This window comes from Centrocercus urophasianus, unplaced genomic scaffold (genome assembly GCF_019232065.1).
Source record: "Centrocercus urophasianus isolate 14NV4802_14NV808 unplaced genomic scaffold, USGS_Curo_1.0 seq_73, whole genome shotgun sequence".
In the NCBI taxonomy this organism is placed as follows: Eukaryota; Metazoa; Chordata; class Aves; order Galliformes; family Phasianidae; genus Centrocercus; species Centrocercus urophasianus.
Genome location: NW_024885344.1, coordinates 9,781,901 through 9,806,509, shown reverse-complemented (window position 1 = coordinate 9,806,509; position 24,609 = coordinate 9,781,901). Strand labels below are relative to the sequence as shown.

The window sequence follows — 24,609 nt, the reverse complement described above, 5'->3', positions numbered from 1 at the left end:
CAATGACACTGGGTCAGTTTACATCCCAAACTGACAGCAAGTCTGGTTTGGTGACAAATGCACCTAATAGAAAGAATGCAGAAAGTTTGCATGTTCTTCACAACATGAGAATGCTAAACATTAAACAGTTGCAAAAAATACATACTTAACCTTTGGGGTTTATATCTTTGCTCTTCTTTCTCTCTGCTTATGGATAAGGATGATCAGATTAGATGGAGATTTGCAAGTGGGAAAAGATGTTGTTGTTCCAGGAATAGTTTCTATTCAGTATGGTAAATTCTTGGTCAAAGCAAAATTTGAGATTTTGGGGTAGCCACAGTGTGTGCCTGAGATCACACCCGAGTTACAGCCTGAGGGCTACAGCAAAATCAGTGGAAATTCTGCAGGACAGATTGGACCTTTTGGAGTGTTGCGGACTGTACAGAAGATATGTCTTCATTCACTTGGTTTGAAGGGCTCCCAGGGAAAAAAAAAAAAAAATATATATATATATATATATATATATGTATATGTATATATATATGTATTACCTGCAGTACAGAAATAATGAGAAATGTCAATCTTGCTCTCTGCTTGCCTGTGGGATTTTCTTCTCCTCAGAGGGGTGCAATATTCACCTCTGCTGGCTATCTGATGAAGAAGAATACGTGGTTAGACTGGAATCATTTCTAATCTATCGGAGCCAGCATGAGTCAGCCGAACCTGTCAAAGGTGATGTCATTTGTCACCCTCCAGACATGACTAAGTGGACATCCTCCTGGACCTGCCACCACCCACACAGACACTACTGGAGTCCATGTTGGGTCACAGCCCTCAAACCTAAAGGGATTTGCTGCAGGCATCAACATAAAGCATGCTAACAAAAGAGCAGCCACTGTTGCGGGTCATTTCTGCTAGCATTACTGCAGTGGCTGTGCAGATTTCCCACAGTAGGATGGTGGGATATGCTGAGAGGCAAAGAATCTGGCCTTGCTGCTGGTGTCAGTGCTGACAGTGAGTCACCCAGCTGCCTCAGCTGAAAATTAGTCTTCCTGCCTCTCCAGTGCTGATGAATATTGATGAACTTCACAGCATGGAAAGAACCAAATGCAGGACAGCTGTTTGAAGGGACAAATGCTTCTGCTCTGGGTTGGGAGAAAAGAAACAGACACAGACAGGGGAGTGGCTGTGACAAGCCAAGACAGTCTTCTCCCTCATTTGTCAAAATGTGATTTGCAGACACATTTCCATTCACCCTGTGGCTGCCATTTTCCACATCTTATGTCCACAAATCTCTCTTGCTAATTTGATAGGCAATATGTTGGCTGCCTCCTCTATAAAAAGCCTCTCTGAACTGGGACGCTTCCCAGCTCATTTTAATAAATCATGACTGTAATTAAATTCTTTTGCTGCATTTTTCTGCAATAAAATACATATCATTCATTTATTAGCCTTTTTTTTGCTGCCCAGGTATCTTTCTGTCTCACTTCTGAAGCTGCCTCTCCTGTCTCATCATTTGAAGAGTGCCATCTGCTTTGAATCACTGGTCTAGTTCAGCTTCTTTTTCCTTGACCTCATCTTCAGAGCCTCTTCTCTGTTCTGTCCAACCCAACAGCCCCATTTTTCTTACAGCCACTGTCCCTGCCAATTAAAACACTCTCAATAGTTCATCTTAGCAAGGCTGCCCCATTGCTGCAAGAGCAACTTCTACCACCATGCCAACAAGTGAATCTGACACAACTCCTTCCCAATTTCTGCTTAGCTGTAATTCCCATTTTTGCTTGCAGAAGATGGAGAGGAAGACCTGAGCTGGATCACAGAATCGCAGAATGATAGAGGTTGGAAAGGACCTCTGGAGATCATCTAGTCCAACCCACGTGGATGCTCACACTCCATTGGGTTTAAGGAAGAGGACTTTGAGGCATGCAGGCCAACTGAAGCACAGACATGTCAAACACTGACTGACTGTAAACACGTGCAGCAAAGGCTGTGGGTACAGTCAGGAGAAGAACTTGGTAGCCCCTGCCCTCTGCTTTAAATCTCATTCCAGTACAAAGCCTCACTTAATTTCAATGAAGGTCACGTCAGTCCCAGTGGTTGGAGAGAACAGGACTGATTTTAGGAGCCATGTTTTGGCAAAATGGCAAAAAGCTGGATGACAGAGAAGCTGGATGGGATCTGTGTCAGACAAAGCAGTGTAAGCACTGAGTCTTTGCCTTGGTTTAAAAAACAGTGTTTCAAAGACATGGATGCATGAAGCAGCATCTTGTTCTGCCCTTCATTGGAAAACTTTCATTTTTGGCAGAGATGTGTTTATAAGGTGGAGTCCTTTGTTTTTCACCTCCTTAAAAGTGTAATGCAAAAAACTGTAACGTCTGAAGTTGTAATGTAGGGTCAATTTTATACTGACGCTTGGTTTCATATTCAGATTTGATTGAGATATGCCTCTTTTTGCATCACTCCAAACTAAGTTTTAAACATGTAAGTAGGAAAATGAACATGAAAACGAGTCTTTAAAATGCAGTTACTTGAAAGATGCAGAGCATGAAGAATTCAAATGGCTTTCACTCCGTGACCCAGTTAAAACACATGGAGCAGTGCTGCAATTTGGTTGCAAGCCTTTCAGAGTCATTGGGATGCGGTGGCTGCCTCCACCCTTCTGCCAGTGTAACTGTATGCTGGTACTCTAATGCAGACCAAAGAATCCTGCAAACATCCAGAACAATTCTTCCCTAGAACATGTTTCCATCAGGCTGTCCTTTTGCTCAGGCCTTACAAGGGAGCAGGAAAATACTTGAGATTGCAGATGAGCTTTGCAGAAATGTGTAGAGGTATCATATGATCACTGGTAGTGCAATATAGGTACTGCTTACACTGGTATTGAAAGTGCGACCGGCTATGCCATGCTATTATGAAGTCAGAACGTTTCCTATCAGAAGAAATAGAAATAAAATCCCAGCGGCATTTTCTGTTATGTAAAAATTGCTTTGTTGAAGGAGGCATTGGTGAAAGTATCTGAATTCTAGGAACAGAGAAAATAAAGCCCTTTTATCTGTTTATTAGAGCAGGTATATTATGAATATACCAAGCAATTGGGTAAGCTAATACAAAGTATTCTAGTGCTCCATTAGCTGAAAATCACTGTCCTTGCTCTGCAGAAGGGCAACAGAGTAGAACAACATCAGTGTGAAGGACCTCGTGAAGCTTTGCCCTCAGGATCCCAGAGCTCCCTGACTCCCTCCGAGAAAACTCACACACCATTATGAGGGAAGCAAAAGTGACAAAGTTGTCATCTTTTCAACTATATCTTTTGTCTCCTCGTGACAAGCTTTCTTATTTTTAAGGGAAAATATACGAACAAGGGAAGCTTAGGGACAGAGCATCATCCCCCTGCATGGGAACACAGGCAGGGAAAGACTCCAGGAACTCCAGCCCCAGACCTGTCAGTGAGAACTAAAGGAACAGCCTTATTAGCTGACAGCAGCAGCAATACCTTGGTTTCCCTGTGGATTATCTGCTCAGGGAAAAGGGGCAGAATGTATTTGGCAAGTGTACATGTTCTCAGTGTGATAACATGTTGCAGCTGCATTGCTTTTCTTTGCATTACTGGCTTCGAGTTTCAGTTCTTTTTCCTTCCATATTCATTTGCAGCTGCTGGGCAGGCTTTGAGGGAGCCTTGTGCAGTAGCAACAAGCGTGATCTTTCCTGCATTACAGCAAGGATGAGCTGAGGCTGAGATAAGCAGCCTGATATTCTCCAGGCAACTCTGCTGCAGATGACATCACTGGGGGAACACATGCCAGCACCTGCTGATCACACTCACTGCAAAGGCCCTGCTCTCCTCCCCTCGGTCAGCAACACAGGCCATTTTTTAATTCTCTCTGTAAGTGACAGATTGTCAGATACAGGCAGAGCTGTGAAGCAGCAGCAACCTGCCCACTGATTCCTGTGTCAGACAGTTTACCCTCTTATGACAGTTTGGAGGTGTTCCCACTTCTCCTGCCGCCTATGGTCGGCCCTCAACAGGGGTTGGCCCTATCTGTTGGACCAGGGCCACACAAGCAGTTTATCCCACACTGGCATAGGTGAAGAGATGGAAACATTTTGCAGGGGCTCAGGGGCATGCAGCGGGAGTACACTGGCTCACTGGGAACCTTCCAGAGCAATCCTACAGGCCTATTCCTTTTCTGCTATTTCTGATCCTCTCAGCTGTATCACAGTCATGTGCGCTTTTCCAGGCATGGGAAGAGGGAGCTTACTGAGGGAGTTCTGAGAATCAAGTGGCAATTAAGTCTCCAAGCTCTTTCTCTGTTAGCCCCTACTATGCAGCCTTCTCTTCGTAAGGCTGAATATACCCAGCTCCCTCAGCTTGTCCTTGTACATTTTGTACCTCTGCTCCCTGGCCACATGAGTGGCCACCCACTAACACTGCCTCTGTTTATCAACTTGTTTTCCTACTGGTGAGCCAGAACTGGTCACATTATGCCAGATGTGGCTTCACAAGCATAGAATAGAAGAAAACAATCATTTACCTCAACCTGCTGCCTCTGCTGTTACTAATGCAGCCCACTGTCTTCTGTGCTTGGCTCTCACTCATGCAGTGGCACATTCTTGACTCACATTTAGCTCGATGTCCATCAAGACCTCTAGGTCCTCTTATATAAAGCTAGTTTCTAGCCAGCCTGTCCCCAGTTTGTACTGCTGCATGGTGTCACTGTTTACAAGGTGCAGGACTTCACGTTTGAATTCTTGAACTTCATGATGCTCATGTCACCCAGATTCTTGTCCATTCCTTCTGGGATGATGGCAGCCTTGCCCTGCACCATATCAACTACTCCCAGTATATAAAATAACTGCAAGTAACAACACAAAAGAGATGACAGTCAGCCTAATGGCATTGTATAAACTAAGAATGCAGCAGGACTGACAGCTATGCTGTACTCATCCTTCTACTAGAAAACACCCTGTGCTGCTGTCCTTCATGAGATAATTGATGTCCTTATTTTTGAAGAGAAAACCAAAGGATGATGCTTATAACAGAAGGAGCTAAGAGAATTCCTCTGAGAAGACAGTGGATAGAATTAAGGTGCCTTTTTATCTTTATTTCCAGTCCCAGAAATCGAAATTATTAGCATCAGCGAAAAGCACATCTTCTCAGCTGAAAAAAAAAAAAGATAAACTTTCCTGTGACCTTAACTCAGTCACACAGGTCAAGCAGCAAAAATTAGATGCTTAAAATAACAACTAAGCTGAGCTTCACTGCTCCTCTACACAGGCATTTGTCCACAGGAAAAAAAAAAAAGAAAAAGAAAAAAAAAAGAAGCAAGCTGTATTTCCTCATCAGTGCTGGTTTGTCATTCAAATAAAAAGACAACAGCTAGGTAACAACAAGCAAGAATTAAAGAAAAGATAATGCCATGCTCTTAGTCATGCAAAGCCTAAATGCCTATTTCTCAGAGTGAAGGGGGAAATGGTTGCTCTCCATGAACTGTGCTGACAGCAATATCTATATCTTGCTCTTCCTGTTTTCACTCTTGCCCACACAGCAGTAGCTTTCAGTTGGCTCGTTTTGCTCGTCTAGCACAGCATGTTTAAACACCATGCAGTAAATCGATGCAAATCAATTCCTAAATCTGCTAGAAAGAGTCAAGTGTATGCTATTTTTAAAGAAAACTAGGAGGAGCTCACCAACTCACAGAGGAACTCGGGGCACATTCCAATGTTCAGACATGGTTGGCGGGAAAAGCAACTGTGAGGACTTTCCCATCTGAAGGAGTAGGTGGGCAGCCTGGACAGAGGATGGAGACACTTGCTGTCACTGTATGGTCAACAACTGGCACTCCCTTCAGAATGACTTGAGTTTCTGTAAGCCAAAGGGACTCAATTCCCACTCCCATGACTTCAGCGATTTTCTGGATTAAGGGCCAACAGAAGAGTGCCTGAACTGCCCATGGCAAAAAAACTGGTGGAACAACACCAGCTGTGTTAGGATGAACATCTTTCCCACTGATCTACAGTCTCCCCAGAAGAGATGCCAAAAATTGATTCTGGGGAGCATAAATAATCAAGGATTAATAACTTGGAGAATAGGACCTCACAGATCTCTCCCTTTCAGCTCACACAAACTGAGGAGTCCGGAAGCTGCATGGAGCTCAGGGCCATTTGCTGGACTCTTCCTGTGGTGCTCAGCATAGCAGCTCAGAGGACACCAGTCCCAGTTCAAGTCCTTCCCTTTTCCTCAGAGCTAAGGGAAGAAGAGGTGAGAGGGCTTGGGGAAGGATGAGGATTGGGGACAGGGAAGGAAAGGTGAAGGAGCAGCAACTGGCGCTGGGGCACTCTGGCAGGTGGTGACATTTCCACACCGGGATGGAAATCGAGAGCCCCTGGTGTGTTGCCAATGGATGTGGCAATGTCTCTTAGCAAGCATGATATTATAGTGCTTGCCTTGCCTGGATGGAGACGGATTCACCTCCATTGGTTCTTCCTGTGCAGGCAGATCCACCTCCATGGGCTTGACATTGCCTTCAGGAGGATCAACATCCACTGACTCAGGTTCATTGCTGCTCCCCTGTAGCCTGAACTTCTTTGGTGGAGGAAGCAGGAAAAGAATCTCTATGTAAGGTGTTTCTTGTGCCAGAAGATGGCCGCAAGTCAGTTACTGACTGGAGTTCTGTTGTCAGGGTCCCTGTATTGATGAGGGTTGGCAGGGAGCTGGCTCGTGACATTACAGCACAGTACCATGGTGGGTGTGACCCTCAGTATGTCCCATGACATTGGGAACATGGCTGTGCTGGACCATGTTGCGGTGGCCTGACAGTTGCCCTCCTTGCCACTAGTGGGATTCCGTAGGGCTCTATTTTGAAGCAGGTTTTCTGTAATGATTTTATCCATTACTCCAGTAAAGATCTGGAAGCCATGTTAAGTAAACTTGTGGATGATGCGAACTGGGAGAAGTGTTGACTCCCTTCAGTGTGGAGAGGCATTGCCCCAAAACCTTGACAACTTCAAAGTTGGTTGCCATCTGCATGAAGAAGAGCAAGTGCTGGAATCTGCACCAGGGGTGGGACAACCCTGGATCAATGTACAGATGGAGGGATGAGAGGCTGGAGAGCAGCCCCAGGAAAGGGACCGGAGGGTTCTGCTTGGCTGCAAGTTGAATCTGAGCCAGCAGCGCCCTGGAGCCAGAAAGGCCGACAGAGCCTTGGGCTGCATCAGGGCCAGCGCTGCCACTAGGTGAGGTTTGTCCCACTCTGCTCTGTGCTGATGTGGCACTGGGTGCATTTGGGGTGCCCCAATATAGGCAGGATATAAAACTGTGAGAGTGTCCAAAGGAAGGCTACGAAGATGGGGGGCAAAGTTTGTGAGGAGCAGCTGAGGGCCCTGGTTTTGCTCAGCACAGAGCAGAGGAGCTGAGGGGAGGCCTGATGGTGGCTGCAGCTCCTCACAGGGAGTGGAGGGGCAGCGCTGAGCTCTGCTCCGTGTGACAGCGACAGGGCCGAGGGAACGGCATGGAGCTGTCAGGGGAGGGCAGCTGGGGGTCAGCGACAGGGTCTGCACCAGGGGGTGGTAAGCATGGAACGGGATGCCCAGGGCAGCGGGCACGGCCCCAAGTGCTGGAGCTCAAGGGGCATTGGGTCACCGCTCTCAGACATAGGATTGGATTTTGAATGGCCCTGTATGGAGACAGGAGTTGGACTCAATGGTCCTTGAGTGTCCTTTCCACTCAGAAAATTCTAAGAACGATCTCTGTTTCTTTTCACCCTCCTCTATTCCTCTTCCACAGCTTTCTCTCTCTCGTGCTGAGTTGCATGTTCCAAAACCAAGATTTCCTGAGTTCAAAGCTGGGTAGACGATCTTGCAGCTATGAGAGAACTGGCAGAACTATCAACTATATTGGGTAACCTTACTTCCAGAAATGCTTCCAGAAATGGCAGGGACCAGTATAACTTGTGATCTGAGATAAAGACAGTTTAATAGGACAGAAAAAGAAGAGGAAATAATAATGACAATAAAACTATAAACAAAGCAAGTGATGTGTATCGCAAGTGCCCACCACCCACTGCCTGATGCCCAACCCAAACTCTGAGCAGTGGCCAATCCCCAGCCAACTCCTTCCCGTTTTGTTGTTCAGCATGACACCATCTGGTATGCAATATCCCTTTGGCCAGTTTAGAACAGCTGTTCTCATTCTGTCCCCTCCCAGCTTCTTGTGCCCACTCCCAGCCCTCTTGCTGACAGAGCAGTGTGAAAAATAGAAAAGTCCTTGAATTAGTGTAAACACTGCTCAGCAACAACTGAAATATTGATGTGTGATCAACACTGTTCTCATCCTGAATCCAAAACACAGCACCACACCAGCTACTAGGAAGAAATTTAACTCTATCCCAGATGAAACCACAACAACAGTGCAAACATTGAGTGAACAGTTTAGCCATTAAAAAGGCAATTTCAGTTATCTTGAAACCCCAGGACCTCTTCAAGTAGATTCTGCTGAAGAAAAGCATAAACTTACATTCCAACTTCATCAAAATAAACTCCCTTAGAGGAACTCTACTTGCAATAGCTCTTGCCAGCAATAAGGAAAGAAGAGGCTCTTACAGATCACTTCAGTGACCAAGTGCTTGGCAGAGTCAGCTGGGATCTAGGAAACATCTTTCCCTGCACTGAGGCTGGACCCACAGGCTCCAACACTATGTCCTGTAAAGTAAAGGGGGAGATTTTGTGATCTGCCTGTTTTGTGAGATAGGAGAATGATGCTCTTACAAAGCCCAGTGAGCTCTTGTTCTGAGATGTGATAAGCAGGAACTTGACGCTTTCGGCTGTCTTTTAAATGGTCTTTGATGTTCAGCTGCTGGGACTAATTTGTACAGTAGAAAACAGCCTTTCTGTGGGAGCCTTGATCTAAGCTCAAGTAGCTTTGCTTTGCTTTTATCCTAGGACATTGCACTGGAATAATCCTTTTGCACATGGTCACTTACTTAGCATTCCTGATTCCTTGGCTCTGCTTGCAAATAATCTGAAATAATCTGGAAACCTTGCTTTCCAAAGTGCCTCTCTTTACAGAGAGGAAGCTAATCTGCTCATTTCTACGTTTTCATTCAGTGAGTGGTAAATCCAGGGAACAGAGTGTGTAGTAGAAACTCACTGAGGTACTGGCTGCTACATCTGCCTGAAGGATATCTTTTGTCCTAGTTCAGTAGTGGGCCTATTTTATCCCTTGGATGCAGTATACACCATGCAACTGCTGTTGGCTTGTTATCCATGGGACAGAAAAATAATCAGGCTAACCACAGAGAAATGACATATATTGGCTCATCAGCCATTTCCCCTCCTCCACGACTCCTTTTGCTACAAAAAGGATGCTATAATGGGAAAGAATACCCTTGTTTATCTTTCACACATGCTGAGCTTGAACTCATTTAGCTGCTGAATCTGTAAGGCTACCTGCGAGCTGTTCCCTCCACAAGCAGAAAGTCACCAGGCTGTCTGCTTGACAGCCCCCTGGAAGGATCCAAGCAAGAGGTGGAGGCTCATTAAAACACATGTTGTGCCCCACTCTGGAATAGATACAGCGAGATGAGCTGGCGAGGAAGAAAGAGTCAAATTGTCTCAAGCCACTGTAAAATCCCAGACCATGCTCTCAGTAATATGATCAGATCTGGGGCTAGATGATCAGCTTTGGCAGTTCTAATAGGTTCTGTCTGCCAGCACTATAATTGTAAGCACAACGAACATCTGAATATAATAATAATAATGATAAAAAGCAATGTTTCTATGGCCTACACCCACTGGGACATCTCATTTTTGCTTTGGCTTTAAGATAAAGTATGATGAGGATGTTTGGATCAACAGCTTCATTTCAGCCAGTGTTTCTGATAAGTCTGTCACCGCATTTGTCTCTGGAAAATATTAAGCACAACACAGAGCTCATTCCTAGATGATGTACAAGCAGCTTGTTTTTCTCATTTCACCACAAATCTTATTTATATATACACTGCAAACAGATTGATACCACACACAGAGCACATCTATAGAGCCCAATTTCCAATGTTAAATTAGATTTATGGTCTTGTAATTCCACGGACTTCAATGAGTTTTTACCAGACTAAAGCTGATTCCTGGGGAGAAGGGATGTATCACGAACTTACACATACTACTTGTCTACCCACCCAGAACCATTAGTGTAGGCACGCACCTGGCACAGATGGTAACAGTTAAATTTGCCTCATCTTTCCTTTTATAAGACTATGATTTCAGTTGTTCACAACTGCCAAACATTCAATGTTCAAGCAGAAATTTTCCCTCTAATGTGCTTGCCTCAGGCTGTGTATTTTCAGACAGTTCCCACAAAGTAATCCAGGAGTTTTTAGGATGAATTTAGGGAAAACCAGTTTCCCTTAAACCAAAGACTCCAACTGCCTTATATAGAGTATCTCAAAGCTTTGAAGTAAGAATTCAGAGCTTTGAAGCAAGAATTCAGAACACTGAAAGGAAGTGTTATGTTGGGTTCCAGAAATGGATGTGCTGCTGCCCTGGAAATCCATCCACAGTCCTAAATCAGCAGCTCACATTGAGCTGTTGGCTTTGCACTGGCCCTGAGTTACCCAGCTGTGCCAGCACTGGCATGTTCTGCTGCAGTGGGCCCTCTCTGCGCTCAGACAAGGCATGCAGCAAGCCCTGTGCATGCTTACAGATCTATTTGTAAGGAACTGCTTGATGGTGCTATAAGCGTTCTGCCACACAACATGTTGTGATTGCAACAACTGCTGAGGCTGGCTGGGTTCAGAGGCCCTCAGAGGCAGCAATATGGGTGAGTGGCAAACTTCAGAAAAGGGCAGAAAAGGGGAACAAGAAAGCTGCCCTAAATTAGGTTGACTTTGTGTTGTATTGTATTGTATTGTATTGTATTTAAAAGCAGCTACTGACAATGCCCTGAAAAAAAGAATCCCCACTACTTCCTTTGCTTAGGCAGGGCTACACTCATTTCAGATGCTTACCCAAGTACAGAAAATATTGCAAAACGATTTGCCAATGTAGCCAAGAAGACCAATAGCATCCTGGCTTATGTCAGAACTAGTTTAGCCATCAGGAGCAGGGAGGTGATTGTTCCTCTGTACTTGGTTCTGGTGAGGCTGCACCTCAAGTGCTGTGTTCAGTTTTGGGCCCCTCACTGCAAGAAAGACACTGAGGGCGTGGAGCACATCCAGAGAAAGGCAACAAAGATGTGAAGGGACTGGAGCACAAATCTTGTGGGGAGTGGCTAAAGAAACTGGGATAGTTCAGTCTGGAAGTGACTCAGGAGAGACCTTATTACTCTCTACAACTGCCTGAAAGGAGGTTGTGCTGAGGTGGGTGTTGGCCTCTTCTCCCGCACAACTATCAAGATAACTAGAGGGCATGGCCTCAAGCTGCTCTGTAGGAGGTTCAGGTTGGATATTAGGAAATTTCTTTCTCTGAGTGAGTGAAATGGGCTGCCCAGGGAGGTGGTGGAGTCATTGTCGCTGGAGGTGTTCAAGAAACATTTAAATGCTGTCCTATGGTTTAGTGGGGAAATATTGGTGGTAGGCAGACAGTTGGACTAGATGATTTTGGTGATTCTGTGAGTCAGTGATGTGCTTCTCTTAGTGTGTGAAGAGTCTGTAGATCATTTAGGGTGGACTTCACCTCTGGAGTTAAAAGGGCCATCACCCTACTTCTACTGTAAGGAAAGACAAGGACCAAGAAAGGCTTTTCTGTAATTGCTTATCTCAGGTATGGAGGATCTCTCTGTGGTGTAAGACAGCACAGCACCATGCACAAGACAGTATCTATCCTGTCACCTCACTCTCAGTGATGACACCTAGATGGTGGAGTAGAAGGAAAAGACCACCTTCACAAGAGACAAGGTGATTGACAGAGGAGGTGAGACAGGAGGGTTTTCTGTGTGTGCACTCTTCCACTGTGACTCAAAGCAGACCCCAAATTTTTCACTCATTTGAAGAGCTCCCCAGCAAGGAATATGGCCCACCTTTGTCTAGGAAAGACCACTAAGATCATCCAGTCCAACCACTAGCCCATCCCCACCGTGCCCACTAACCTCCGTGTCACATCCACACATTTCTTGAACGCAAGCAGGGACGGTGACTCCATCATGTCCCTGGGCAGCCTGTTCCAACACCTCACTATTTTGGAGAATAAAGTTTTTTTCATATCCAACCTGAACCTCCCCTGGCACAACTTAAAGCCATTCCCTCTAGTGTTATTGTTAGCTATGCAGGAGAAGAGGCTGATCTCAACCTTGTCACAACCTCTTCTCAGGTCACTGTAGTGAGTGATAAGGTCTCCTCTGAGCCTCCTCTTCTCCAGACTGAATAATCCCAGCTCCCTCAGCCACTCCTCATAAGACCTGTGCTCCAGAACCTTCACTGTTTTGTTGCCCACAGCACAGTGAATGGTCTTGTTATGGAACATCCCACCTTTAACTTACAGTTATTTTGATGTTTAATGCAACTCTGCAGACCCACTGCTGATCATGCATGGTGGCCACTGACATTTGTGAGCTGCAGACCACCCTGCCAGCGTAAAGAGCTCTTCTTTGCTTGTGCTGTACACTTTGCTCAAGTGGAGGTCTCTGCTAAATCTCAGTCTAAATAGCTCAACCATTTTGCTGACCCTGTGAGAGTACATATGGCTCCATATGGTGGGAAACCTGTTTTTTCAATTTGCTCCTAAAACTAAGCATAGGAAACTATATACAAAACTATGGAAAGAGAATATTATGGTTGCAGAATCAAGCACTTACAACTCAGGAACTGGCTGACAAGGTTTCAGTACATGAAAGAAAGATCTAAATAAATATGTTTTGATAGCCAAAAAATGCTCTCTGAAAGACAGGCTAGATAAACACAAATAAAAGAATGAGGCCACTTTGTTTGAGAACAGCTTCTTAAATCATGATTGTCTTTCCAGACCATTTCCTTCTCTCCTCCCTAAACTCCTGCCAAATTGCAGCAAGGTTTAACATGAACATTTCACAAAAGGTTGATCTTTGTACTTGAGAGATAAGAAAAGTCTGGGCTTCAGAAGTGATTTTTTTTCGGTCATTTCTGAAGAGTTATAATGGTGTAAATTGAGTACCTTAAATTCACCACAACAAAAAACTGCCGCACGATGTAATTCTTCCTGTTATTTCTCTTCCTCTGTAAAGATGACATTCATGCCTGTGGTGGGTCCACCATAGTTAAGGGAGAGATTTATCAATATGAAATCTGCTTTCTGCAAAAGAAGGAAAATAAGATTTCAGACAAGTCCAGTAGGGTTGCCCGACAACCCCCAATTTCCCGACATTTCGCTATCATTAGAGATACACCAAACAAGTGCAGTATTTGTTAAGCTTCAGCAAGGGAAAATCACCTCCCATAAAGCCAAGGCAAGGCAGTGGCTTGCTGTGAAGGAAACAGGAACTTCCCCAGGCTAAGCGGAAGGAGAGCAGCCAGCCAGCAGTGAGTGTGCAGCCCGTGATGGAGTTATCTTTTGAGCAGTGATGAGGACCTATTGCATCTCAGCTTTGGCAGCTGGACAGTACCAAGGAGGCTAAAAAAATCAAAGCAAGACATGTGGCAAAGCAAACAAGCAAGTCGTATAAAACCAAATCAAATTGAAACCCTTTCTCTTGCAAGAAGCCCTCCCCACCCCACAACAGTCAGAAGCTTTGTAGAGTCCTATTTGCACATCAGGAAGGGAACCTGAAGCAAAGTTTAGAAATCTGGTGACACTGTTCACACAGGTGCTATTACAGAAGGGCTCTTCATATAGGGAGTGGGATTTCCAGATGCCAGTCAGGCAAGGGACTGATAGATGAAAAGAACATGGGAGCAGCACGGGCTGCAAAGGGCTGCATGGGCTGGACTAAGCTGTAGGACAGCCACAGCTGGAGGCAAGAATCAAGTACAAAGAGATAGTGATTAGCAAAGGAGGTCTCAGCTGAAAAGGCAGCAAGCCAATTCCTACCTGTCAAGTTCTGCCTTTCACTGATAGAAGCTGAACATTCTGTAAGGAGCATTTTACCAGCCCCCCAGTCTGCAGGCATCCGTGCAGGCATCATCACAGCTCTGGAGAAGGGCCAGCACAGTTCAAAGTCCTTTGCTGGAAACCAAAGCAACTCTGACAAGCATAGACGTAAAATTTATGAGGTCCTGATTGCAAAGAGCGTATGTTTGGGATATAAAAATGTAACAATTATGCCACCCACACTGTTTATTCTTTTCTTATGTGTGGAGTTTTGGGCTAGCATGTTGAAATACAAAACAATCTGAGCACATTTTTACATAGGATTTATGGCATTCCTAGACTGACATTTAGTATCACAGTTTGCAGTTGAGCATATTATTCAACAAGCCACCTGCCTCTATAACTGTCACTGGCTGGGTCCAGACTTGGTTTATGTACAACTGAGAGGAATTCCTGTTCTTTCAGTTACTGCTTGTTTACAAGGAGGTTTCATGGCACACAGCGCTGAAAAAAATCAATTTGTAGAAATAAAAGACAAGGGCGAAAGCCTGGTGTGATTTATCTTGTTTGCAAGCTGTAGAAAGGGGCATGTGAAATCTGGATTCCAGTAGAGGACAGCCCACAGAATAAATTGGCACTGGCTTGTGCAGAGACCCCACAGAAACACAGCGAATCGCTGGCAGTGAAGGGTCAGGGATTGCCAGGTGGGCTGGCACAGGACCTGCAATTTTCACATCTGGAGCTTCCTGAGCCTTTTTCAAAGCACCAGCTCTGCCCAAAGGAGATCTGTCTGACTTCTCTGGTGTGCGTGCTGCTGTAAGGTAGTAATCCAGTCAGACCCATGGTGACAGGAGGTGGCAGAGGTGCGTCAGGACGGCAGGCAATGAATGTAGCGTTCAGACTGCCACACCACAAAGCAGCCCCCAAAACAGCCTCTCTGAGTGCTTCCACCCTCGTTAGGGGAAACAGAAGCACCACTTGGAGTCTCTGCCCAAGCGCAGGTGCAGCAGCTTTGGCTTCAGCACTGGCTGTGCAAGCAACCCTTAGGTCCAGCTGTGTGCTCAAGCAGCTGTATTGGAGTCATGGAATAATTTAGACTGAAAGAGGTCTCTGCAGGTCATCTAATCCAACTTTCTGCTTGGGGCTTTGTCCTCACTCACTGGGCTGAGGCACAGGCTGCCGCAGCTGCTCCGCTGCCTCTCTGGTCACACAGACACATTACCTACACGTGTGTTTCTAAAACCAGAATATTTGTGGCTTAGTGTTAAGGCTGGGATTCTCTTGGGCAGAAGAAGCCATTGATAAATTCACTGGTAATCCTTACAACTCTTTATCACAGCAGGGCATTGAGAGGGCTCCATCAATCTGTCATTTCTGTGCTAATACAGAACCTAGCAATTTCCTGCTCTACAAGAAAAAAAACAAACCCATTTTGTGTTTCCCTGGGGTCTAGTTGCAGTAGAGACCAGGGAGACTAGGAGTTGAATGTTCCTGGAGAAGGAGTGTTACACTGAGATAGTTTGCAGGGCAATTGGGTGTGCTCCATGTCTAAGATCTCTATATAGACAAAAGATTGGTCTTCTGACCTGATTATAGGTAACATACATTACTCTGCTTCAATGAAAATCTCTTCCACTTGGAAGAAATATGCTGGCATAACAAATTTTTTCACCTGGATTTAAATCTGGTACTTCTCTGCAAACATCATCAATTAAGCTTTGAGTACTGCAAAGGAGAGGAAACCTAAATCTCTTTGCATGCGTTGGGTCATACAATAACAAAAAATCTGCCCTTTTGGGAATGACAAATGGAAAAATTGGTGACATACAAAATTAAAATAATAGAATGGTCTAGGCTGGAAAAGACCCTTTTTGGCTTTCAAGTTCAACCATCAGCCTGAGCTGAGTCCCATCACTAAACCATGTCTCTTAGTGCCACGTCCACACATCGCTAAAGTACCTCCAGGGATGGGGAGTTGATAGTTAGCTGAGCTCTACCTGATCTTCCTAGAAGTGCTCATTATTTAAGAAAAAAAAAATCTACATGATTCCTGAGGATCATGGGATTAGAAATCATACATGATAAAAATCCTGTGGCATGATTTCTGGCATTTAACTGGAAATACTTCTTGTGTTTTACTGCAGAAGGATATAAATGGTTGTACTCTGCTTCTCGTGCTTTTTCTCTATGGTTGGCACTTCCCAAGCATAGAATATAGACCTGCAGGCAAAGACTGGATGATGGTACATCAATTGCAGAAATGAGTTCTGTCTGGCACAGGCAAGATGGGTTGTCTCTTTTTACAGCCACTATATGAGTTATATGAATTCTAATATATACTGAGAAAGTGTCCCAAGCTCATAATCATGAGGACGGGCCTTTATGCTAAAAGCAATTCTGTTGTAAATGAAACTGAATACCCATTCTGCAAGTGAAGGTGATGACACATATTGAAGAAAAGCTCTTGAGCATCAAGAGTATTGAATAAAGGCGTTCCATCGTTCCCTGAATTACATAATTATCAGGCCAAATGCAGGATAAAGGTAGAAGCAGGAGGGGAAAAAAAAAAAAAAAAAAAAAAAAAAAAAAAAAAAAAAAAAAGTAACCTAGATTGCTAACAAGGGCTTTTCAGAAAACTGCCAAAAAGGATGTTTAATGGAGGCTACAGCATCAAAAAAACATGTTCTGAGACTTAGGATTTTCTTCTCTCAGATACTGCTTCCTTGGATGCTCAATTGGCCTGGAGAATCAAGCTGACACTGGATGCTGAGATTTCTTCTTCCTTAAATCTTCTTGGCATACATACTCTGCCAGAAGCAACTCATGAACACTTCAACAAAGCGAAAAATAAATCTATCATTATGCACTAAATGTTAGGTATATAAATGATAGTCGTTTACAGTTGAGCCCAATATAACCTTATGAACCCAAATGTTGCTATAGACCAAACTATAGCATCAGAAATATCAACAAAACCTACAGAAATGTCTTTTGCTATCAGCTTCCCTGGGAAATGCCAAAAGTAATAAGGAAGACTTTTTTTCAGTGTTACCACTCACCATCCTTCTCCCTGCTTTCTGGCTCCTGTAGCAAGGCAGGCACACGGTGAAAAAATGTTTCAAGCCAGTGGGTGGCATCCAGTATTATATTCTGGATGTGTCGTTGGTGGTTTGAATATGTCAGATATTTTTAGCTACTGTAAGCAGTTCTAGGCAATCAAGTATTGTAATCAAGAGCATGGCTCAGCTATATTTGTTCAGTCAGGATTTTAAAGATTCAGGTTTTACACCTCTGTTAGTTAATGTGCTAGGATGGGATAGGTGTAGTTGCTCCCCATTCTGGTGTAGCACGGTCATTTTCAGAAGCACGATCTTTTGCAGAACTCCCCACTGTGCTCAGCTGAGCAGATAGTTATTTCAGTAACAGCAGCTTTCTGCAAGGAAATAGGAAAATAGGAAAGGTAGTCCTGAGGCTGGCTGGAGATGTTCAGAGTTACCTGTGACTGTGAAAATCTCTGGATTGCAGTGGGATACAAAGGCATGCTATTTGAGAAATGACAGAGACTGTGGATAAAAAATTACAGTAAAGCCAACCCTCTCAACACCAAGCAGGAAGCCTACAGAAAGCCCGTGATCAGTGCCCAGCAGAAGCAGCAGGAGGGGAGGCCAGGTCTCCCCGCCGCTTCCATCAGCACTTGCTGAGCTGCCCCAGCCTTGCGCGAGGACGCGGCCTGCCGCCGTTCAGCACCGCGGACAGCGCCCGCCCGCTCCCGCCCTGCCCACGCGTGTCCCCGCCGGCCGCGCTCCCAGGCGAAGAGGAGCCACAGGGGAAGCGCTGGGCCTGGGTGTGTTTTGGCAGAGCTGCACCTCAACTTGGTAGGCTCTGGCTCTGTGGTAGTCACCTGGGTTTGGTGACTCAAAAGTAACAGTAGGAATCTGGAAGAGAATTCCAGTACTCTAAATTGCCAAGAAGCAAAAACATGGATCCTGTATTAACAGCCCTGTATTTTCTCCCTAAACATGCATGTACCTGGGTGTCCCCTCGGCCTCACTGCCACACTTTGATCTCAGACCTTCCTGCAGCTTTCTCTCTTCTCCCTGGTTTTCCACTACAGCTATAAGAAGACGATGCAACTGTGCCTTTTAATTGCTGTACCATCACAAAGAAATAAAAACTCGATGTCAGAGCTTCAGATTTGAAGGTGCAGTTACTGCAGCTATCTATCATCCACACTAGGGCTTTGCAGGTCATGAGTGCAACTCTCCTTTTCACTGCAGTACTGCAAAGTAAATGATTGCAGGTGCATTTCTCAAACTTTGAAAGCCTCTATTTCCCCATGTAGCCTTCACCAATTGGCTCAGCTGTCCCGGAAAAGCTTAAGACAGAGGTCACAACTCATTTTCCTGAAAACTCGAGAAATCACTTCATTCTTCCGAGTCCCTCATGCTTAGACCCTTCATCAGTGTGCTATTTCTCCTTCTCACGTTCTGTTGTGAATGAGCAACCTACTTCTTTCAGCAAGCAGAGTCCACCAGATACCTGCTGAAACTTTGCAGTTCAAAGATCCACTGCTGATTTCCCAAGTAGCTTCTCCTTCTGTACTTCCTCAGCATCATCAGTAACTTGTCAGAAGTCGATATAATACAATAACGTCAAAAACTTGTCTGCAGAGAAGCCACCCCTGTACACCTGCTCAGATGAGTGCATGAGTAGAGAGACTTAAAAATGATCACTGCTGCAACATCATGCTATTTGATTCTCCCATACACAGTTTGACTCTTACCTCCCACACATCAGCATTTCTAATAGAGCACTTCCATACACGACCTCTTTAGCTCATGCTCGAGCTCTTGGACTGCTCAGAGGAAGTGACATACCCTTGCAATTGAAGCTAATGGTACTTCAAAGCAAGCTGTAGTTTCCAGGGTTAGAAATTGCATGGCAGTGGGACTCATGCCTAATGCCTATCACTTTTTCTGCTCATTTCCTCTCAAATGCAAATTCTAATTATCCTCTGACTATCTGAAGCAGGGCCACTTCATTCAAGATTATTGCCATTATGACATTTTGAACAAGACAAGAACTCCTGCCCTCCTAATCATCTCTGCACACATAGCCCACCCAAGCTATTCTGTCTCTGCTATTCCCGAATTCCCACTGCCCAGCCTACAGAAAGAGCAGCAAGACTGGCTAGATGAAATTCTGAGCAATCTTACCTGATCTCAGAGGTGACTCTGTTGAAGGTTGATTAGCGTCCTCCCAAACTCCCTCCCAGCCTTAAGTGTTCTGTGGTTCTAAATTTTCACGCAGGGATAGTAACATAAATTGACACAAACTCCCACTGCAGAGCATACTCTGCCCCATGAGTTACATTTTCTTTCTTTCTTCTAATTCTAAAGGACAGGCAAATGGCCAATGTAGAGTCCAGGATCTGGACAACACATGGAGAGAAGTTTGCCACATCATCCCTAATCAGAACCATACCTTCCTTTAGGTGCTTCTGTTCTGCAGATTTCCAGGCTGCTCCTCCTGATTGCCTTTTCAAGGTCCTACAACTTTGATGTTCATTGACTATTTTTCACAGCAGTCACTGACAAAGTGCTGACCTGAATGCAGCCTGACAAGCTTTTGAACGCTGTAGTGCCATTTACTCGTGTTGGAGCACCCACAATGAAAGACAAAAATGAAAAGCATCAAAATGTCACAATAGATGGTGCAATTAAGGCAACATATCACACTGTGAAACAGAAGAAAAACTATAGTTCAGCTCCTGGGCAAGGAAAGGCTGTAATTTACTTTAGCAAGCAAAGCATATGCATCAAATTACTCCCGTGTTTCAGAATCTCTCATGTATGAACGTCAGCAAAACTGACTGCACACTTGCAAATCAGCAAACAAAGAGCGGAGGCTTTCTATTCTCTAATCAGATGGTTATAATCCTCCTGTTTCTCTTTCTCCTCCAAACAAAACCACCTGAGTTGTATTCATGTTAGCACACTTACGCACCTGACCTGGATGGCTCATTCCCAGGAGCTTTCTTTATAACAAAAGAAAGTAGATTTTCCCAGAGAGTGATTTAGAGCAGCTGATGGCTTAGAAGCACACCTCTGGCTCTTGCCTCCTCTACTACAGAGGCCTAACAAGATAAGCTTCCTAAATTCAGTGCCCGAAATCAGGTGGTGTGTCTTTTTTTTTTTATTTTTCCCTTCCTTTTTTTTGTTTTTTTTATCTCCCCATTTGGGCTACACACACCAGCAGTTGCCAATTTGCGTCTTCAAAGATCATGCCTATAGCTGGTTATTTTTTCCCCTATTTATCTTTAACCAAAAAGGAGATATTATAATAAACAGTAAGAAAATGGTAACATAAAAAAAATTACTTTGTGAAATAGAAACCATCCAGGAAAGGACAAAATGCTTTCCAGTGCTTTCATACAGCTTCGGAAATTCTGTTAGTGCCCTGTTAGGCAACCTCCTGCAGCAGAATAAATCTTGGGCTGAGGCTTCCCATAATAAGAGTGACCTTGGATGAAAGCCACAGAGATGGCAGCAAAATAAACTAGCATATGTCCTTTGACATTATGTTTAAGTAGCTTTTATTTTCTGCAGCAGTACTGGCAGAAAGTAAAATCTGGAGTTAAAAGTCAACTGCAACTCCCTTCCCAATGAAAAGTGAAAGAAAATTTAACACTTTTTTTCTGCCTTCCTCAGGAACAGAGCAAGAATATCAAGCAATAATAAATAAAGCAGTTCTTTTTCCTGTTGTCTTTAAGCTAGGGTTTGTTTGCCTCATGTTGCCTGTATCTTCCCCATCCTGCTGTACAGTTACAGAATTTCATTCAGTCAGGCCCTTATTCAGTAATTAGGCACTGAAATACTGAAAAAAATTGCTCAAGATCTGCTTTAAAACATTCTAACACAATAGTTCATCTACAGCAAGTAACAGAGTAAGAGAATCCCACGGTTACTAATCTATGCTCTGTGGCTGCAAACAGCAGCCACCCCCAAGGGCAGCGCATGGGAGAGGGGGAAGACATACGTGTGAGAGGAGGCTGTGCACGTGAATGCCTGTGAGAGGAGGAAACCAGAGCCACAGCTAAATGAGTCTGCTTACAGAAAACAGAAGCTGAAGGTCTACAACAAGATTTTCATGCCCCTGAAGATCACTGCAACAGAGTAAAGTGAGATGGTAACAAAATCCAGTGAGGGCAGACAGGAGACAGACAAGCAGTCACCTCTACCTCTCTGCAAGGGGCAGAAAGACAAGATTTGCAACCACAAACAGCTGCCACTTCAGTCGTGCAGTGGCAGTGGTTTTTCAGTATGCGACCAGTCAGTAACAGAAAATCCCACTGAACAATCAAATATGCCCATGTAACAGTGAGGAGGAAACAACCACAAGCTCTGAGACAGCCTGAGACAGCAAAATGGCCTTCGGCAACCAGGAGAGGCCTTTGTTCCTTCTGGCTCAGAAGGCTGGGGTTCTGAACATAGCTGTGCTTGCAGGTAGGAAGAGCTCAGTGGGAAAAGTCAGCAGCCTGCTTACCTCGGGCTGCCTGGACACTCAGTGATCTGTGGGATGGATATTCTGCAACTGAATGTTCCAAGTAGCAACTCTTCCTTGGGCAGTTTTCACGCTTGCCTTTCCATGCTTGGGGACTTCTTGGGAATGGTTTCTATCTAGGCTAGCTTGCTTTTTCCCCCATAATGAAGACCATCAATCTTTCTTGAAAAAATAACAATTAAAAAAATAGGGTAAACAGCATGATTTGCTCAAATTGGATTGATTTTTCTTTGGCAAAACTCAGCAATCGTGATCTGAAGAACCAGATTCAATGCGGCTGTATAATCTCACTTCCAGGTGATGGATTTTGGAGATGTCTATTCATAGAAATGATAGCTGGCTCTGCTCTGAACACATTCAGACATTATAGTGCGGTTTTATTTAACCTAGAAAGACTCTCATGGCAGGAGGAAAACGTGAGGCGGGGTTTGCCTTCTTGATACTCACAGAGCTCTTCCAGAAGGTAGCCACAACCACTACTGAGGTGCAGATGTCAGCTCTACAGCTGTGGTCAAATGCCTACATAACAGTACAGCCATTTGTCTTCACTACTGCACCTTGCCTAATCTCTTGAAGCAGAGTCAGGTGCAAGGAGTGTCCTGCTGGAAATGACTGTGTGGGTAATTTATATCGAATGGAGCCACAAGACCCCTATTTGTTGCTGTTGCACACTGTGTTCTACAAGGTGCTGAGAAATAAAAGGGCCAGTAGCTTTAATAACAGAGAAAACAGACATTCATACTCTGAGATGGCCTTTTCAGACAACGTATACATATATTTTTTTAATTCTGAATTTCACTTGTATGACTAAGGAGAGTTTTTCTGACGTACACACACACACATTTCCATTTAGCTTGAACTCTGCCAGAAAAAACAAATTCCATAGGAAACTGCATGGGAATGACTGAAGTCCCAGTGATTTTATCCAGTAGGTAATTAAATTATTTCATTTAAGCATTTAACATACCTGATACCAAGAGAAAGCAAACACTGATCATCTTTCACCCTTACTGGGGACTGACTAAAAGAAATTACTATCTTAAGGGATTTTGAGTTAGAATTCAGCTTACGAATACAACTTTGGCTAAAGATCAACGTTCTGTCAGGGGGCAGAAAGAGGCATGAGAACTACGTATTTACTTCAGTAAAAAATACACTCTTTAGAGCCTGTTAAAAGTGGCAGCAACTTACACCTTTGCAATGGATCCAACATGTTTATTAATACCTGCAGAGAGGCCATGGGCTTCACAGCACCCTGATGCGTGGTGATGTTCTGCTCCCATATGTTTAGTTTCACTTCAAGGCCTCAGGAGTAGCTGACAGCTGGCATGTCATTCATGCCACAGCTGAGAACCATTTTCCTCATCACATCAAGCAACCCACACAGGATACAATTGAGCAACGTCACTGCTAGATAGATTAAAATTGCAGCTCCATAGAGGAGCTTGCTGTTAATAAGCAATTTCATAAATTATCTGTGTTCTGGCAGAGCTTCTCTGGAAGGAATTAACACTGAACCAAACACTAGAACCTAGTGAGTTTCTTGGGTGAAATCCTGATTTGATGAGAGCCAATGGCAAAGCTCCCAGGTACTTTTATGAAACCAGAATTTTAATCTCACATGCCAGCTGCAACACACTGCTATGGCTTTGGGCAAACGACACTATCTCAGCCTCCTGGTTATAAATACATACTACTTGCCACTGCTCTTAGAGATACTGTGAAGGATTCTCAAAAGTGCCCTGTACAGAAAAAGGCATTATCAAACATAGCAATCTAGCAAATAGCTCCTTCAGCAACTCACCATGAGGGAAATACTCCACAGAAAAAAATACCAGGCTCAGGACTTCAGCAGGATTGATCTTTTCTTCTATGGGGGCGTGGACATAACATCCTCTTCACAAATTCCATGCCACAAGACTGGTCTAAGCTTTGGTGCAATCCCCTCTCAAAGGAATACAAGATCACTACCTTCACTAATTTGACAATTTCAGAATTGTATTTGGATGATCTGTCATGATCTCATCTACATCAAATATCAGTTATATTCTTTTACAGACAAACCATACAAGTGAATAGTAGCCTGAGAAAACATGAGGTTAACAAACACTGCTACACAAATGCACTTAATAACTCTGGGCAACACACGCTATTGTTTAAAATTAATTCTGGGGTCCACTTGTAAATAAGTTTTATAGCTGTATGAAGAGAGGCTATAAAATAAGATTGCGCTCCTTGGTAGGTGGCATGTTACATTTCTTCAAGAAATACTATTCCTCTCATATAAATGCACAACAGATGTAACATTTGACCTGAACAGTAAGATTTATTACTATTTTTAAAGCAAATTCAGTGCAGCTTAAGAGAACGCTGTACACAATTCTTTAAGTTAGGAAGAGATTCTTCTTGTCATCGATGCATGTTTTGCATTTGTCAATTCTTGCCCTCAAAGCCAACCCACAGTTCACTATCTGAGGCTTCTACAAAGGCAATGATCCTGCAGTCCAACCTGACTGTGTAACACAGTGATCTCCCTCTCGTCCTTACAAGCATGGGCTGTTACCTTTGCTTTTAATAATCAAAAGAAATCTGGTTGGTCTCTTTTTGAACCAAAAATATCCCAGGTGGTTTATGCTAAGTGCATTACCAACAGCACATACAACCCAAAGAACAGAACCTAGCTTACACTGTTCTTTATCCATTTATTTACCTCATATGCTTTTGTGTAAATATTTATTGCTTCCTATTTCTTCAGAGGCTATTGTTCTGTTTTCTAAAAATAATCTGTTTGTACACAGTCTTCTCCATTCGAAGCACCATCCATCTTCCTCTTAGGTCCATTTCTACAATCTCTGTGTGTAAAAAGCAGTGAAAAAGGGACACATGCAACTTTACTAACACAATCGTGTTGAAAACATCTGAAAATGAGGCACAATTCCTGGGTAAACATCTTCAATGGTAAACAGCCTTGTGAAAAATTCATAGGCCTACCCATCATGTAGTTATTCTGCATTTTGAGGACAAAAAAGATTAAAAATTAAAACAACCAGACAAAAATATCAAAACCCAGTTTCAAGA

The 24,609-nt window shown here is 44.0% G+C and overlaps 1 long non-coding RNA gene across 1 annotated transcript; it reads right to left on the bottom strand.

Annotated features, from left to right (window-relative positions):
• Window positions 1-577: 577 nt before the first annotated feature.
• LOC122170756 lies at window positions 578-13,428 on the bottom strand. The gene is made up of 3 exons (XR_006171837.1): window positions 13,372-13,428; window positions 13,096-13,233; window positions 578-630 (listed from the first exon to the last, which is right to left on the bottom strand). It is a non-coding gene; the product is annotated as an uncharacterized LOC122170756 (long non-coding RNA).
• Between the last annotated feature and the right edge of the window lie 11,181 nt (window positions 13,429-24,609).